The sequence below is a fragment of the Trachemys scripta genome, chromosome 13 (assembly GCF_013100865.1).
Source record: "Trachemys scripta elegans isolate TJP31775 chromosome 13, CAS_Tse_1.0, whole genome shotgun sequence".
In the NCBI taxonomy this organism is placed as follows: Eukaryota; Metazoa; Chordata; order Testudines; family Emydidae; genus Trachemys; species Trachemys scripta.
Genome location: NC_048310.1, coordinates 13,216,137 through 13,233,240, shown reverse-complemented (window position 1 = coordinate 13,233,240; position 17,104 = coordinate 13,216,137). Strand labels below are relative to the sequence as shown.

At 40.7% G+C, this 17,104-nt stretch overlaps 1 long non-coding RNA gene across 4 annotated transcripts in view; it reads left to right on the top strand.

Annotated features, from left to right (window-relative positions):
• The window catches only part of LOC117886370, an 85,580-nt gene that overhangs the window by 38,548 nt on the left and 29,928 nt on the right, over window positions 1-17,104 (top strand). Inside the window, exons 5-6 of one of the 4 annotated variants that reach the window (XR_004647946.1) lie at window positions 2,147-2,684; window positions 5,407-6,777. The exons of 2 other annotated variants lie outside the window; for them this stretch is intronic. This is a non-coding gene — a long non-coding RNA (uncharacterized LOC117886370). Of the gene's footprint in view, window positions 1-2,146; window positions 6,778-17,104 lie in introns of those variants that run through there. One more of the 4 variants, XR_004647945.1, reaches the window with a different exon arrangement.

The window sequence follows — 17,104 nt, the reverse complement described above, 5'->3', positions numbered from 1 at the left end:
CTTTATTTGGGAAGCAAAAATGGGGACATTTTAAAGTCCATTGTAATACACTAGAACAGGAGAGACTTTTGGAAGGATACGGTGAAAAAAGAATCAATTATTTTGCATATATATAAATAGGGACAGAAGTAATGTATGGGACTGAGTGCACAAACACAGATTAATGTTTGTGCAAATCTCCACGTGCAAACTTGTACAGAAAACTTTGAAAAATTGGCCTTTTATATTGCCTGGAGGTGACAGCTGTATGTTCACCTTGGTAACTGATCAAATATTTGTATGCAGGATTCCTGCCACAGCATAGGTTCACTTTATGTTAATTTTGTGTTTGCCCAGATAACACAGTTAAACAGAACTGATTTCTTACACTTTTACTGCATTGCTTCCAGAGCCTGTGGGAAGAAGGGGGGCTGGATTAGGATGAGGGAAGTAGTGTGGGGTTGAAAGTCTGAGCATATTAATGTCAATGGGAATTTTGCCATTTATTTCAATGGGGATAGGATTTCACCCAGCATTTTTTTTCTTCCTGACAAGTGCTTTGGAGTGATTGAGATGTGAATCTAGCTGCCCTGCATCTGGAGCTCCAAATGCAGGACTAGTCTAGAGGCTCTGAATGTGTATTGGCTTCACTATTACAGAGGGCAAGTATGTTGGGGCACTATGAGCACTAAGTCAGTTTATTATCATTTTGCTGCTACTGCTTCCGTTGACAGCTTGAGGCACAAATTCAGAGCTGTGATACCTGGAGAGTGTTATGACTGGCCTCTGTCAACGAGAGTGAAAAGCACTGCTCTGTAGCTTTATTGGCCTCTCAGCAGCATAATTCTGCAACCAGCAGTTCTAGTTTTCATATTATTACTTTATGCAATTCTTCTCATGGAAATGAATAGATGCAGAGGATATAAAAGCGTGCCAATGCCATTATTTGCTATCAGTTTCCATTTCCCATTTAGACATTTAGAACAATTTCTCATTCTGATGGGGAAAAATCAGTATTTTCCACCATTCCCTTTCCAGGGTTTTTCACTATATTACAGCAGAGTAAATGCTCCATGTGCTTGTGCTCTTAATTATTCCAGTAAGGTTTTGAATATGTACTAGTAGAAAATTTGTTGCATACAGAGGGAATTCTGTCTTCTTTTCTCAGTGGGCTAGATTGTGCCACAAGGACACAACTCAATGTAAAGAGTAGCAGGTAGCATGCCTATCCCAGGAAAGGATGGCCACAATTTGGTCCCTGCTCCCTCCCTTCTCCACAGCAGTAGTAAATACTCCATCCCTGTGTTGGCTCTGCTGTGCTGGCTGGTGCATTGGCTTGACTCCACCCTCTTCCCCCACCCACTTGCTGCAGGCAAAGCAAGCAGGCACATACATGTCTGAGTAGCCAACACAGAATTCTTACTCCCTCCTCTCCAAGCCAGATGTGTGTGTCTCTATGATGCCGGATTCCCATTCAAGTTCATGGGGATTATGCACATAAATCTCTGCACACTGAGATGAGAAAATACTCTACGCAACAGGGAAGGAAAGGTTTCAGAATGTAGTATGAAAACAATGAATATTTAAGGAAAAATACAAATAGCAGAGCAGCATAATGTGCGGTTAGAAAGGCCAAGTGCTAGTCATTATTCAATTTTGCTCGTCTTTCATCCAAACATGCATATGAAAGCCAGAAGCAAATAACATTTTTACAGGGCGGAGGGTTTTTATAATTAGGTTACATTAAAAAAAAAATCTATAGAAAACGGAATGATCATATTGTACCTACACAGACTGAAAGCAATAAATTACCATACAGCCAAGTCAATCATTAATCCAGATCTAATGTATAACTTTGTGGCAAACAAAAGATAGACCTATTGTGAGTGAATTGTTTACAATAAAAGGTTACATATTAAAACAGTTATAATCATAACCTTCTGCAAACACCCCCTTCAAGAGGGAAAACACTGGTTTCAGGGTTTGTAATAATGTGGGTTGACTATGTACAATGGAAAGCCCACATGTAGCAAGACCAGTGTATAATCTCATATTATGGAGGGGGTTTGCTGCAGGAAAAAAACCCAACACACATGCACAAAATGTTTCACTGAAAACAGAATGTTTTAATTAATCTGACCTAACAATTCATTTTAACCCCGGGAAGGTTAGGTCTGGTGACATCCAGGACCGGCTCCAGCTGTTTTGCCACCCCAAGCAGTGAATAAAAAAAGAGAAAAAAGAAAAATTTGATTGAGCTGCTGCCTAAGTGCCACCGAAGAACGAGAGAGGGACTGATCGACTGGTTGCCGAATTGCCACAGACCCAGACGTGCCTCCCCAATAACGGACGGAGTGCTGCCCCTTTCTATTGGCCACCCCAGGCAGTTGCTTCCTTCGCTGGTGCCTGGAGCTGGCCCTGGTGACATCACGTTGAGTATCATTCCACTGACTCACAGGCATTAACTGTGAGCTCTAGAAAAGACTTGGCAGGATGAGTTCGTCCGCATGTTTCAGATGACCGATTTGGGACAGCTGGCTGACAGTTTTACATCAGCTCTTGCTAGTGGAAATCCAGAGCTTGGCCCGAGATTTACAAATTGAATGTGCTGCCTCTAGAAAAATGCCAAGATGGTTAAAAAAGCAAAACCAGGTACCCACATTGAGCTCGTCTCCTGAAGACTTGAGAGTGCTTAGCCAAGGACGGTAAGTATCAGTATCTCCCCAGCATTTTACAGGTATGGAAACTGCCACAGCCAGGCTAACTGGCTCCTCAAAAATAGCACAGGAAATTTCTGGCAAAAAATCTAGACTCCACTGACTCCCAGTCCTGTGCTTAAACAAACAAAACCTTTCTCCACATCTCAACTGTTGAAGCCAGGAGGAAAACTGAAATGGAGAAATAATGAAGACCCTTCTGAGTGACACAATTACTTCTTCAGTAAAGTGTGATGACTGAGAAATGGAAAACATGCAAATTTGGACCACATAAAACCAAATTTCTGAACACATCTGCACAACACCAACTCCATCACACATGCACACCACTCCCTTCTCCTTTCCTCTTCCCCAGTAAATTGTACTATGTGAGCACAAATTTCATGGCATACACATGTGCCAGGCTACTCATCTCCAGTGGTACTTAGATGCCACAGTGATGGGTAAAAATTGAATACAATAGACAGGGAGATAGCTAGATGGAGAGAACATGCTCAAAGCACAAGCTTCACAATGTGCATGAGATGCAAGCTCCAACACAAATTCCATATCATGCCTGCATAATGCAAGTTGCATGGCATATGCAAGCTCCTTAATGGATGTGTGAGCTGCAACTACAGCAAAATCTTCAATGTGTGTAATAAAAATTCAGCAACATGTTTGTAACATAATTCTTACGATGTGCACAGGTGCAAAAATATGGCTAAGACCTAAGTTCCCTAAAACATGCAGAGCACAAATTTCACTATGCAGGAAGGTAACACAAATTCCATGATTTACATAACTTCCATTACACACTTTCCTATAGTCAAAGACTGAAAGCCTTCATTGCCAAGTACTTCAGAGGAGTGACCGCTGTGCCCATTGATTTGTCAAAGATATTGGGAAGGTAAAGATTGACCTGCTTCCTGTCATGAGGTGCTCAGAACTGTGCATCTCACACACAGTGAAAGTGCTCTTAGAGGAGCCTGGTTGGAGGTGCTCTCCTATTCCAGTCAGTAGGCGCTCCTCATACAGCCAGATATGGAGCATAGCCAGGCTAGCATAAATACACTTCACCATAGTAACTAGAGCTGGAGTTTCTCTGGCTGTTGGTTATTGCTGTTTTGGACATTGGTCCTCTGAAGCCACAAGGACAATACTAAAGAGTGGACTAGAATGTACTGGTAAAGTGGTCAACTAATTTTTGACTAAACTGTTTTCTGGCAAAAAATTCTGTTTTGTTGAGACGAAAATGTTTTGCAAAACACACCTTGGTTTCTAAGGTACAGGCTGGAATTTTGTGAAGGTTGGAACAGAAGAACAAGAGTCAGCCACCTAGAATAGTCAGAGGATTAGGGCACTCATCTAGAATTTGAGAGACCAACATTCAAATCCCTATTTTGAGGGACTGAGAAGAGACTTGAACCTGGGCCTCTTTACATCCCAGGTGAGTGCCCCAATAACCTGGCTATTCTCAGGCAGGCCTCACACTCTTATTTTTTTCACACAATATTCAAAAGGTTTCTGTTTTGTTCCACATCACAATAAAAACAAATTTGAAAATCTCAATTTCTTTTTTTGTGTGAAACAGAATTGCTGTTTTCCAGCCAGCTCTAATCAGCATACATAGACTAGGAAAATCATTGTACCTCGATCCCCTGTTGATAATATAGAAGGTCTTTCAAGACCTCATATATTGCAGGCAGTAGAGAAGGGATGTGAGTCAGAATCTCTCATCTCAGTTCCACTTGAATCACTTATTCCCTTGGTTTAGTGAAACCTAAGTAGCTGTTACAGCTAAAAGTCCCAGGGTGCCTATGTTCTTTAACATATAACTTAATTTCCAAAACAAATAATTGCAACTAAGATTCTAAGTGTCACTCTTCCCAAGAGACTCTGATGAATATGCAAAAATTCTAATGATCAGTCTGCACTGAAACTAACTATACTTATACTGTCAATAGGGCTTGTATAGTTTCCCCCCTTGTCTATAGCTAAAAGGGGTCATCCATATACCTATCTTAGTGTAGACAGTCTGCTCTGACCTACCACCAAATGCCAGATCACATCCTTGTAATGTATCACAGAACATCCAGTCTGAACAGCTCAAAACTGAATATAGGATCATGATACATCCCTTGCTCTCTTTGGTGGCTGAATCTTTTCTTTTTCTGGCCCTTCTCCCTTTAGTTTTAACACTGACCTAATTATTTATATGCAGCCTATGTGCTACAATGTGTATCAGTTGTGAGTTCTTTTACTATGCACAGATTATACATCAGCTTGCTATGTGATGCCTGCAAAAATATTTATTCACAAGCCATTTTAACTAAAATGTGTCATTCTATAGTGATGCCATCAAAGCTGAATATGGAAAATGTACTTTCTTAATTGCTTTGATATGCATATATACACCCATTCAAGAGAAAATGCAGTTCAGGGACATTTACAACAGCAACAACAACAATTTGTGCCTGTGAATTTAAAAGGCCTTGTAAAATGTGTCCTCCTGATTGCTTTTTATACTTAGATTATATCTTATATTCATGCAGAGTTACATAACTTGAATTACATACATAAGTGACACTGGTATTCCTTACTGTCTCATCAACATTGCTCCTCCCTGACATAGAGGGACAACCTTCAGGCCATGTCCCATGGTCCTTGTGTTCTTGGCCTGTCTGCTGAGCCGTACTTGTCTAATGCCATCTTTCCCTTTGTCATATAGCACTTCTCCACCTCTATGCCGGATTCAGCCACTTGGGGAGAAGAGGTGCTTTTGTTTCCAAACAACTAAAGAAAGTCCACGTATATACCTGAAATCTATATGCCTTCAGGGAAACTTCTAGCTGCTCCTTGTGTCTGCTGCATTTAAACAAAGTGGATTCAAAACATACCCAGTAAAATAGTTTTGATTACTTCTGAGTTAGTTCACCTTGATTTAAACTAGTAGCTGAGAGGTTAAAGGACCCAATATACTAGTTCTGATTACCTCAATCATCCTGCCTTTCCCTCACTTTTCATTAAAAGGTGTACAAAGGAATTTGTAAAAGAATAGACTTTGAAAATCAATACAAACTATAACATGGAACTTCTTGTCAGGGCATACTGAGTAATATTGATTTTGTCTAAAAACTAAAGGATCCTGCTTATGAAGTCAAGCTGTTGCATTCTGAGCCATTTGGATTCTAGATCTGAGTACTTTAGGATTCTAAAATCCTTGAGTTTTGGCCCTGTACAGATTTCCTAACTCCTTCCCCACCTTTCCTTTTTCAAATTTGAGGTCTAGACTTTGGGTTTACCAGTAAATCAGAGTTAGGTGCAGTTGCCCTGCCCCAGGAGTGGACCAGGGACAGAAATGAGACTCCAAATGTCACCATCGTGGGGGGAATAATTTGTATCTTTACCTGGCACCAGCTGTGCCCAATGGAGTATTGGGGGAAGGGCAGAGTCAAAGCTCTGATCACTCCACTGCCTTGAATAATCCCCATCCATCTGCACAGGCGAGGGATATCAGCCTGCAGAGGGTGCTTTCCTCACTAAACTGTAACCCATGCCTGCAGATGAGCATAAGGGATGCTTTGTTATTCCCCTGTCTGGGCATGTGGGGCCTGCCACAATCCTGTTCTAAAAGTCTCCTGCAGCCTTGTACAACACAAAGCTTTCCCAGCAGAGAGAGCCTGGGCAGCATCTTCTTTCTGCATTGCTAACAAGAACTGCTGAGAAAGGCTAGAATGGCGGGTGCCAGAATCTGGAATTAGATACAAGTTAATTACATTTCATTACTCAAGACTGGGACATCAAATATCTGTCCAGGATTTTATATTTATTGTTAGGGGGATGATGTACAATTTGCAAGTAGAATTATTGTAAATGACCCTATTGATAACTCCAACCATTCCGTTGTATGAAATCACCTTGCCAGCTTCCTTGTGGTCTGCTAAAATAAAGGTTCTTTAATTATGCTGAAGACACTGGTAAGACTGAAAATTGTCCGCTCTTACTAAGATGGCTTTCTCTGTTACTGGGTACTGGTGAATTGTTGGGGTATAATTAAATTAAAAGGATGCTGCAACATCTAAGAGGCCAAAGTCATAAACACAACTTTCTCTCAAAACCTATTACTGTAGATTAATAAACCACCAACTTCTTGGTTTCCAGAATATCTTGTTTGTAGGCAATGTAAAATATTAGAACACTTCCCCAATTCATTTAATTTGTCTTTTCCATATTTCTCATTTATTTAATTTTCAATCCACTTTCATATCTCTGTTATCAAGCCATGAAATCTGGAATCACTTTTTACTCTCCCACACAGATGTGCTGTGAAGATTAATCAGCTAATGTTTTTAAAGCACTTTAAAAATGTACAGTGTTCTATATCTCCTAAATATTCTTTTTTCTTCAAGTCCTTGTTGATATATATATAGACACCAGAAAAATGATTGTCTAATTGTGTGCGCAAAAATGTGCATGCAACTGAATGCCTCATTTGCACATTCAATTACAGTAACTGTGTTTGTCATTGCTTGCACATCTTTGCATGAGTACTTTATTAGGCATGCTGTTTCCTGACAGTTGAGTCCATTGCTTGGCTCATAAAATATATTAAGAGGGTTTCAAAATAACGTTTGGGTTTCAAAAAACCCAAACATATCCCAGTTGGAAGCAAAACACGGAGCAGGAGAAACAAGAAGAGCGCCTTCTCCACAGATCCTGACCCTTTCTTGTTGCAATTCCTTTTATTGAAGCGCTTGGCTTCTCTTAGTTCTCTCTCCTGCAGCCTCTCCCCTCTTTCCTGCATGTTCCCTTCTTTCTGCCTTTACCTCCTTTTCTTCCAATTTTCCTGCTGAGGCTCCTTGCTCTCTTGTTTCAGCGTCCCCCCCTCCTGATGACCCTTTCTCCTGTCACCTCCTTGTCCTGCAGCTTTTGGTTCTTCAACATCTCTTTGCCTATCCTTTCACCACTCTGGAGCTGAGACAGCAACTGTACTTTAAAAGCTCATAATTTAAAGCCATGGTGTGACAATCCCTAATTAAAACCCATACTGCTCCTTCACTGTATTTACATTATGGCAATGGTTAATAATTCTATAACGGTCCATTTTTCCTAATGCTCATTATGCTTAGTGTCTACTGTCTTTGCTCTTACTGTGTGTTTGTGTGTGTATGTGTGTATATACACATCAGCGATACACATATATATACACACACATACAGAGTATGTGACAGTATGTGTGTGTGTGTGTGTGTGTGTGTATATACACATCAGCGATACTCAGACTGAGGCTTGCCAGTAGCAGGTGGCTCTTTAATGTGACGCCTGCGACTCTTTGCAGCACAGGATATTAAAACACCATGTAATTTAATTATTAACCAATCTAAGTTATTAACCAATCAGAATGCTTTTACTATGTTATTAACCAATTGTAGTTGATATAATAATACTTGGTCAGTCATTTTGCTGTGAGAATTTTATATATAGGAAGTGTGGTCATCATTTATTTAAGAAATGTATAACCTGATACTAAAGAAAGAAAGAAAAAAGATACTGACAGGCTCCAGCATGCCACCGCTGTTGAAATGTCACCTTTCAGCTACAGATATTGATTTACAGTTTGGAGTCCAAGTACACTGTATGCTGTACTTACAAACCAGTAAAATTCTACTCAACATTTCTCAGTGAAGGAGAGGGCTAAGTCATGTTTGGTGTCATTTGTTGGAAGAGACTTTTTTTTTTTAAACGTAATGGCTCTTCATTAAAAAGAACAGGAGTACTTGTGGCACCTTAGAGACTAACAAATTTATTAGAGCATAAGCTTTTGTGGACTACAGCCCACTTCTTCGGATGCATATAGAGTGGAACATATATTGAGGAGATATATATACACACATACAGAGAGCATGAACAGGTGGGTCTTCATTGACAGCTATGCTTATTGCGAAGAGTGGGAAAAGGCAGAAAGAGAAAGTGGCCCTTCTTGGGACAGCACTCTGAGCAGGGCAGAGTTGCCTGTTAAATTAAACCTGTGGCTATGCTAGCCCGATCATACAGACTGCCCTGAAGCTGCCGCCTTAGAGCTCTCACAACACCGAACAATGACAATTCTTAGATTTTAAGGCCAGAAGAGATCATTAGATGATCTAGTCTTACCTCCAACTTTAGGAAAGCTAGTTCAAGACAATAGTCTCTGGGTGGCTTGTTGGGAACAGGAATTGAATCCAGGACCGGTCAAGCCAAAACAATGAATCGCTACTACCTGAGCCAAAGGACGCAGAATCAAGGTGAAGGGCTTACACAGCAGGTCAGTGCCAGAGCTGGGAATAGAACCCAATTGTTAATCTCTCAGTTAAGTGTTCTAGCCACTCAACCACAGTGTCTCAAATACAACATTTTGCACCTTTTGGTATGTTGTACCTTTCAGACTGAGCTCCCAAAGGGAGAAGGAGAAGCCTCATTGCCTGAGACAGTCAAAGCTGGACTGGGCAAATCATGAGAGAACATGCTATCGGGATGAACCCTAAACTGGTCCCCAGAGGATGGACAAGCCTTCTCCTCTTCCAGCTTCTCTGGGTTCCTCAGAGAGGCAGCAAGAACAATTTACATGGAATCAGCAGGAACTGTCGATCAGAGGACCAAATCCTGGCCCCATTGTAGCCAATGGCAAAACTCCCATTGATTCCAGTGGGACCAGGTTTTGGTGCAAAATTTTTAAGGGCACGTAGAGAGTGATCCCTACAAAGAGAAGGGATTAAGAGTATGCAAAAATTGTTGTAGGGAACCAGAGGTGGAATAATATTTTCTTCTTGTTAACTTTGTTGGCATGCATATGGTCAGTCCTGGAGTTGCCTTCTTGTATTTTACTAATGAGGAAATTGTGGAACGCCAGGGGAAGTTTCTAGATGTTAGGAAACACTGGCCCAGAAATGACACCAACCCACATTTAATTTCAACAGCCAGTGGGGAAGCTGGGAGGGGGAAAGCCTGTAGGTGGCAAACTGAGCTTCTGCGTGCCACCCAAGAGTGTAATTTTTTTCTTTATCTACTCATAGTCTTCCCCATTACTTTTATTATTTATTTGCATTACAATAGCACCTAGAGGTCACAGCCAAGAGTGTTGTACTATTCATTGTACAAACACATAAGAAGAGACCACCCATACCCCAAAGAGTTGTATAATCTAAATAGACAAACATACAATGGATGGTTATTATCCATGTTTTACCGATGGGGGACTGAGGCACAGAGAGATTAAATGATTTGCCCTTGGTCACACTGGAAGTCTGCGGTGGACTCAGAAATGTAATTAATCTCTTTAGTCCCAGTCTACTGCCTTAACCATATTTCCTCTCAACTTCCACCCTGAAAGACAGACAGCATGCCAAACCAGTTCACTCCACCCTTTTCCCCAACTTGCGGGAGTGACGAGGAGCCGTGGAGCCTATTTATCTTTCCAGGCTTCTGTGTAAAGACCCAAAATAAAATCCCTATGAAAGAAATCAATCATTTTCATTCATCATACTTCCATTGCACCAAGCTACATGTGGCCCATGGATACAGCTACTGATACCTATCCCATTAGGTGAATACATAACCCACTCTTTGTAAATCAGATATACGTCATTCCATGCACAAATCAGGCCAAAACAATAGTAGGCCCTTCAGTACACCTGGCATCTTTTGATCACATCAGAGTAACTCAGGAGAAAGGAGCAGATTTCACCTTCCAGGATAGGATCAAAATTTGGAGACAGTTGGCCACGGTCTTTTTCCTGTGATCCCAGCTACTATTTTCTGAAATATTGGGCCTGCGGATCTCATTTCCAATCCAAAGCAAAGAGGTTATCCTTGCAGTGTTATATTTAGGAACTTTCAACCTGTCATTTTGATTTGAAGAGGCTTTAACATTTCACTTTCCCTCTCTTCCTTTCTTTTTTTCCTGTCTGTGCTTTGCAGTGGTAAGTGTTCAATTGCATCCGTGGAAGGATGTGCAATCAAACTTGCAACGAGACAGTAGTCTCTGATTGTCATCAGCTGCAGCTCATTATTCTCTCAAGGATTCCTTGTGCCAATCGATGAGAAACAATGTGTAATCACTTGCAATTGATTGCAAATCAGTTTGCATAGACTGGCACGTGGAGTCCTTGACAGAATAATGAGTGATGCCTTTTGCCCATTTCTGGGCTTATGTGGCCTATATACCATCATTTCGACAGCTCTTGCTGATTGAGATGCTAAGCATATTCTGCAGGACATACATAGCTTGTATCAGGACAAGACTGTGTTTACCAATGCATATATTTGGCATACAACTTTATGGCTAGTTATTACATGTTGCCCACATATTGCTCCATGGTTGCCTGGCACGGATATATTTTCCTGGTACATACCAACCAGTGTAATGTTACAGTGACAAAATATGAGAAAAAAACATTTATAATTCTGGCTTACAAAACAGAGTGCAAAAGGAGTCAGTATACCAACACCCTAAATTGTTCTTGTTTTTCCCCACAACCTGGACAACAGCAGAGCTAGGAAACATTTGAGTCAGCAGTGCATTCTGGGATAGCAATGCAGGAAAGAGCAAGTGGTGCCAACCTACTCATTCCAAAGCCAAGTGTGTTCAATTAAATTTTGATACTTAAAAATACTCTTCTAACTCCTCTTTCTTCCATAGCTGTGTCTTAGTTTTGGGTATGTTTGGGGCTGCAATGAATTCATTTATAATACTGTACTTACACTAGGAGAACCAATACGATCTGACTTTTGGACTGAAAAAAAAATCCATGAAAAGATGCTCACGTAATACGTTATTTAACTGAGCTGATAGTGGTTTAGGACTGAACTTTCAACAAGGAGGGTCTTGGCCTGATCTGTTCATGTAGGAAGGAGAATAAAATTTGCTGAGTCCACTGAATATTTTGAATTCAGCCAGTCATCTCTGTTGATAACTTCCTTTTATGTCTCTAAAAATTATCAGTTGGAAACTGATGCATCATTTGAATCTTACTTCAGAATCTGATTCATACTGGAGAGCTTTAAAATTGCAATAGGCCAAAATCAGACCTTAAAGGAGCTGCATCCCTTATACCAGGTATGAATTTGGCCTTATTAGTATGTGGATTCTCAAAGCCACACCCCTCACAGCTCGTGTCAATTGATGTAGCTCCGTTGAAGTCAAGAGTTAAGCTGATTTATATCAACTGAGGTTCTAGCCCCAAATATCAGTGAGGTCAGGAGAAGAATTACTGAATGAAAAATACACAGCTAATAATTAAAGAAACTAGTTGTGTTTGTAAATCTTTCCCTAGGTGGTTCATTAATGATCATCAGAGTGGTAAAGTACAACTCTGTGAAGCTGCAATGTAGTTGGAGATTGCTTTTCTATGAATATCACAGAACAGGTTTCATTGAAACATGTGAGCTGCCTGTAGCAGAACCTTTACAAACATTATTCCAGGGAAAATAAAATGAGCACATTAATTCATTTCATGTTCCCTTTTTCCTTTGTTGACCAAAGTTGGCATACCAACTATGGAGACAAGTAGGCAGTTTTCTTTCTCGAGAGCATAAATTTCAGTTTATAAGCAGAAACAGAGCGAAACATTTTCTTAGGCTTTCTATTTTGTTTTGGTTATTAAAAGTAGACGACACCTGATGAAGAGCTGCTCCATTGATTTTAATGGACTTTGGATCAGGCCTGTATACCGTTTCCAAAGTTCATCTTGCTGGCTGAATTTAAATGTTCAGCTACAATCAGAGCTACTATAGGACAAGGCCAGACTATTCAGAAGAGTTATACCATTTGTCTCTTATCACTTCGTCAGCAAGTGACTATGTAAGTAAGATTCATTGTTACAAATGGGATTCCTCACTGCAATGTGGATTCATGGCTCCGAACATCAGCTGGTTTTCATTGCTCGTTGAGGTGCACACACAGAAACCATCTCCCTGGTGAGCCAGAGGCCTTGTCTTTCCATCTGCTTTCCAAAAAGATAACTTTTGGAATACAATTCTGCACTCGAAGCTTGGAATTAACTGTACAGACGTAGATACATGGTGCATACAACTGCATAAAGCACTGTGCTGTTTGAGTTACGGGACTGTAAACCTGCCATAATTGGCAGAAGACCAGTTATGAGATGAGCTTGTCTGCGCTAGTGAAGAGGAGAATGATTTATATTGTGTGTGTGTCTACTCAAGGCTTGGTCTGGACAGACAACTTTATATTGGCTTTGTTACATGTCTACAACTGGGACATCTCTAGCCAGCCTCTTCATAAAGTGATAATAAATGACCCGAGGTGTTGATGGTGCAATGATATCTTTGCTGTGCCTACAAGTGCCTTTTGCATGAAGAGATGTGGCCTGATATAAATTATGGGATGTCCTAGGGTATGTCTATACTTACCCGTTGGTTCGGCGGCAAGCAATCGATCTTCTGGGATCGATTTATCGCGTCTTGTCTAGATGCAATAAATTGATCCTGGAAGTGCTCGCCGTCGACGCCGGTAATCCTGCTCTGCGAGAGGAGTAGGCGGAGTCGAAGGGGGAGGCTGCCTGCCGCGTGTGGATCTGTGGTAACTACCTTTAAGTTCGAACTAAGATACTTCGACTTCAGCTACGTCATTCAAGTAGCTGAAGTTGAGTATCTTAGTTCAAACTGGGGGTTTAGTGTGGACCAGCCCCTAGATTATTTTATTTACTTACACTGGGATCTTCCTGTAACATTTTGCATGTTTCTCTATTGTGATTCAAAAATATCTGTTGGTTTATGGATACAATGTGTATGCATGTTCGGTTAACCACTTAGTGAAATATAATTACCCAGAGTCACATTAAGTGTTTTCTTTTCTTTTCTGCTGTGCTCTGCTGGAAATATGCAATTATGGGTATATATGCTGGGTGTTTGTCTTTTCTGGTGTAGGCCATACAATTGGAAATGGTTTGTCAATTGGACGGTTAGCATCATAAAAAGGAAAAAGTATTTTTTTCTTGCTTTGACATTTGTTAAAGGTTTTTAAGCATTAAATAGTAAAACAAGAGCTATAGCCTTGGCAATAGATAAAATAATTCCCAACCACTGTATAGAAATCTTCAAAGCGGTAAGGAGGATTTATGTGTTCAGTTTTATAGTAAACTGTATGTAGGACTATCGTACCTTGAAAATTCCTTTCTTGTGTCTAATATTTTGTGCATTGTCTTCTCCAGCATTGTCTTCTCCTTGGCCAAAAACCCACAAGAGCCACCTTTTTCGTGAGATTTCAAATAGATACAAAACGGAAGCAAAACATAGGCCTGGTCCAGTTCTGGAATAGATCCAGACCCAAAACAGGCAGTTTGGATCGAAGGTCTCAGATCCAAACAATCCTCTGAAGTTCAAAGCAATTTGGATTTCAGGGTCTGGTGTGGCTTGCTGCTATCCAATGCTAACAAATTAATTAAATAAAGAAAATAGAAGATAATATATCGTGAAAAGTATGAGCAACATCAAATTTAGCCCAGACCATGGAAATTCAGTAATGATGATTCTCTCTCCTTGTGTCTGCAGCACTCTTAACTTGCTACAGCACACGTAGTTTTCTATCAGACAGTCTCACGTTATTGAGCAACATCAGGTACTGTACCCCTTGGAAAACACAGATTACGGAAACATGCTTTAAAGGCCCAATCCTGCTAACACCTGCCAGTAATTTCACATAGGTGAATACAGTTATTCACATGTGTGTAACTGTTTGTAGAATCGGTCCATAAATATGAAATATGCTTGTATAGAAATATGGATTATAAATAGTTAGATTATGTATGGAATAAATGTGTCTGGCCGACTCTCCTACAATTCTGTTATATATTTATAGACGATCCCCTTACAGAAAAGTGTTATAGAATTCAATAGGGAAGAACAACATTTCTACAGAGCTCTATAGTAGGGACATCACTTTCTATTGCAGATTGCTTAGAGCAGGGGTCAGCAACATTTGGCACGCGGCTCGCCAGGGTAAGCACCCTAGTGGGCCAGGCCAGTTTATTTACCTGCTGACACGGCCGGTTCGGCTGATCGCGGCCCTCACTGGCCGCGGTTTGCCGTCCCGGGCCAATGGGGGCGGAGGGACGGCAAACCGCGGCTAGTGGGGGCCGCGATTGGTCGAATCTGCCGCGTTAGCAGGTAAATAAACTGGCCCAGCCCGGTAGGGTGCTTACCCTGGCGAGCTGTGTGCCAAACGTTGCCGACCCCTGGCTTAGAGCAATTTCAATACAAACCAAATTAATTTCTGATATCATCTCTATTAAATCCTATGAAACTTTCCCCCAAAAGATCAGCCTATAGCTCAGTGGTTTGAGTATTGGCCTGCTAAACCCAGGATTGTGAGTTTAATCCTTGAGGGGCCATTTAGGGACCTGGGGTTTAAAAAAAAAATTGTCTGGGAATTGGTCCTGCTTTGAGCAGGGGGTTGGACTAGAAGACCTCTTGAGGTCCCTTCCAACCCTGATATTTTATGATTCTATGCTACATGTAGTGTGTTATGAAAATTAGTAAAAGTGAAATCAAGTAGTAATAGGTTGAGGTGTCATAAATCTTTTGTTTCTTTGCATAGCTCTGAAGTGTTTGGGCCTGATTCTCATTCTACTGAAGTCTTGCTCTGGCAATGTAAAGGGGCTTTAATGTAAATGAGAATCAAGCCCCTACTGTGGTGAAATGTGCCAGGGATATTTAATGGCAATGAATGGCTAGAGATTCAATTTTTAATTTCCTTGAAATGATGGCACCGCCAGCACACTCCAAGCACCAGGCTTCACACCCACTTTATGGCCCATTTAGGAATATAGGAATTGCCAACATGGATCAGACCCGAAGTCCATCTAGTCCAGACCTGACTCCAACAATGGCCAGTGCCAGATATTTCAGTTCAAGAAACCTGACATTAGGCCCGTGTGCGATTATTTTTACCACTGCCACAGGGGTGTAAAGGGAATTTAGTGTACATGAGAATCAAGCTCTTTGAGATGCATGTTGAGTACAGCTGAGACAAGAAAATAAACTGCACAAAACTTAAGTTGTGGTTTGGGGCCTAGTTTGTGGTTTGGGGCCTCGCTCCAAAGCCCTGAAGATTTCTGAAAGGTAATTCAACTTCAGCAGCCCTTGGAAATTCTGCTTTTGTAGTGGAACCCAAAAGCAGGGAAAGCCTGCTAGCTTTCAGGTTTCATTCTGAAAGGCTCATTTATCTCTAGCTATGAGTCAAAGTGCTTTTCTTCTTTCAAAGATTTGTATTTTGCGATTAATGAAAAGTTAAGGGGAATGAAGAGCTAAAGATCTACATGGACCAAGTACATACATTTATTTTGTGTGTTTAAATAACTAGGATACTATGAAGTTCAGTCAGATCCAGCAGAATCTTGAGTGAAAATGTTAACTGAATAATAATAAAAGAACGAGGGTTATGTGTACGCTGGCTATGGATAAAAGCACCTATTTCAGAAACGCAGAATGAAATGAAGCATCTTTTGTGAAACTTTGTTCTAACCGTTTGTTTTGCCAATTAACCCTTTTGAGGAGGCGGTCATTGCATGTTCCATTGCGGCTGAGGCACATTTACCAGAAAAATATAATTAATTTATGGCTAAGACAAGAAATGTAATGTTTTGGTGATAAGCATCAGACCTTTATAAAAATATGGGTCTCTACATATTTCAATACTTGCTCTGTTTGATTCAGCAGCTAATAGAATTTTTTAAAAGGATTCTGGGGGATATGATGGCTCAGTAGATACGTAATAGAACACAGAGGTCATAGTTCAATTCCAGGTCAGGTTGTTAGTGGCTAAAAGTCATGTTGGCTCTTGAATGGCCTACGTGAAATGAAGTGGTGGTCTCAGTCCACTGTGCGTGGAGGACAGATATTTAAGAACATCAAAAGCAACTGCTAAAAAGGCAAACTCAGCAAACAGCTCAGGGATTATTATTACTAGTACCGTAGTAATATTGCCCCAGTCATGAACCAGGCACCCACTGTGGTAGGCGCAATACACAGAACAATTGATTGGATGTGGAGAATGGAGATGGAACCAGGTGAGTAGAGACAACCTTGGAGACCTTGCCATAATATCCCTGTGTGACTTTGAGCAAGTCACTTAATCTACCCTATACCTCCATTCACCATCTGTCAAATGGGCATAAGATTTCCTTCCCCCAGAGGGGTGTCGTAAAGATAAAAATCCATTGGTGACTGTGAGGTGCTCAGGTCCTATAGTGATGAGGGCCCTACTAGTACCTAGAGAGAGATTTTTCCATAAGCTAATTTTTTATTGTTAAACATTATTTACATCAGAAATAATGAAATTGAGGTTATAACAATAGCTATTTACACCAATGAAAGGGATCCCAGAGAATTCTAGGTTTCTGCAAGAATAATTTGTAGTGTCCTACCCC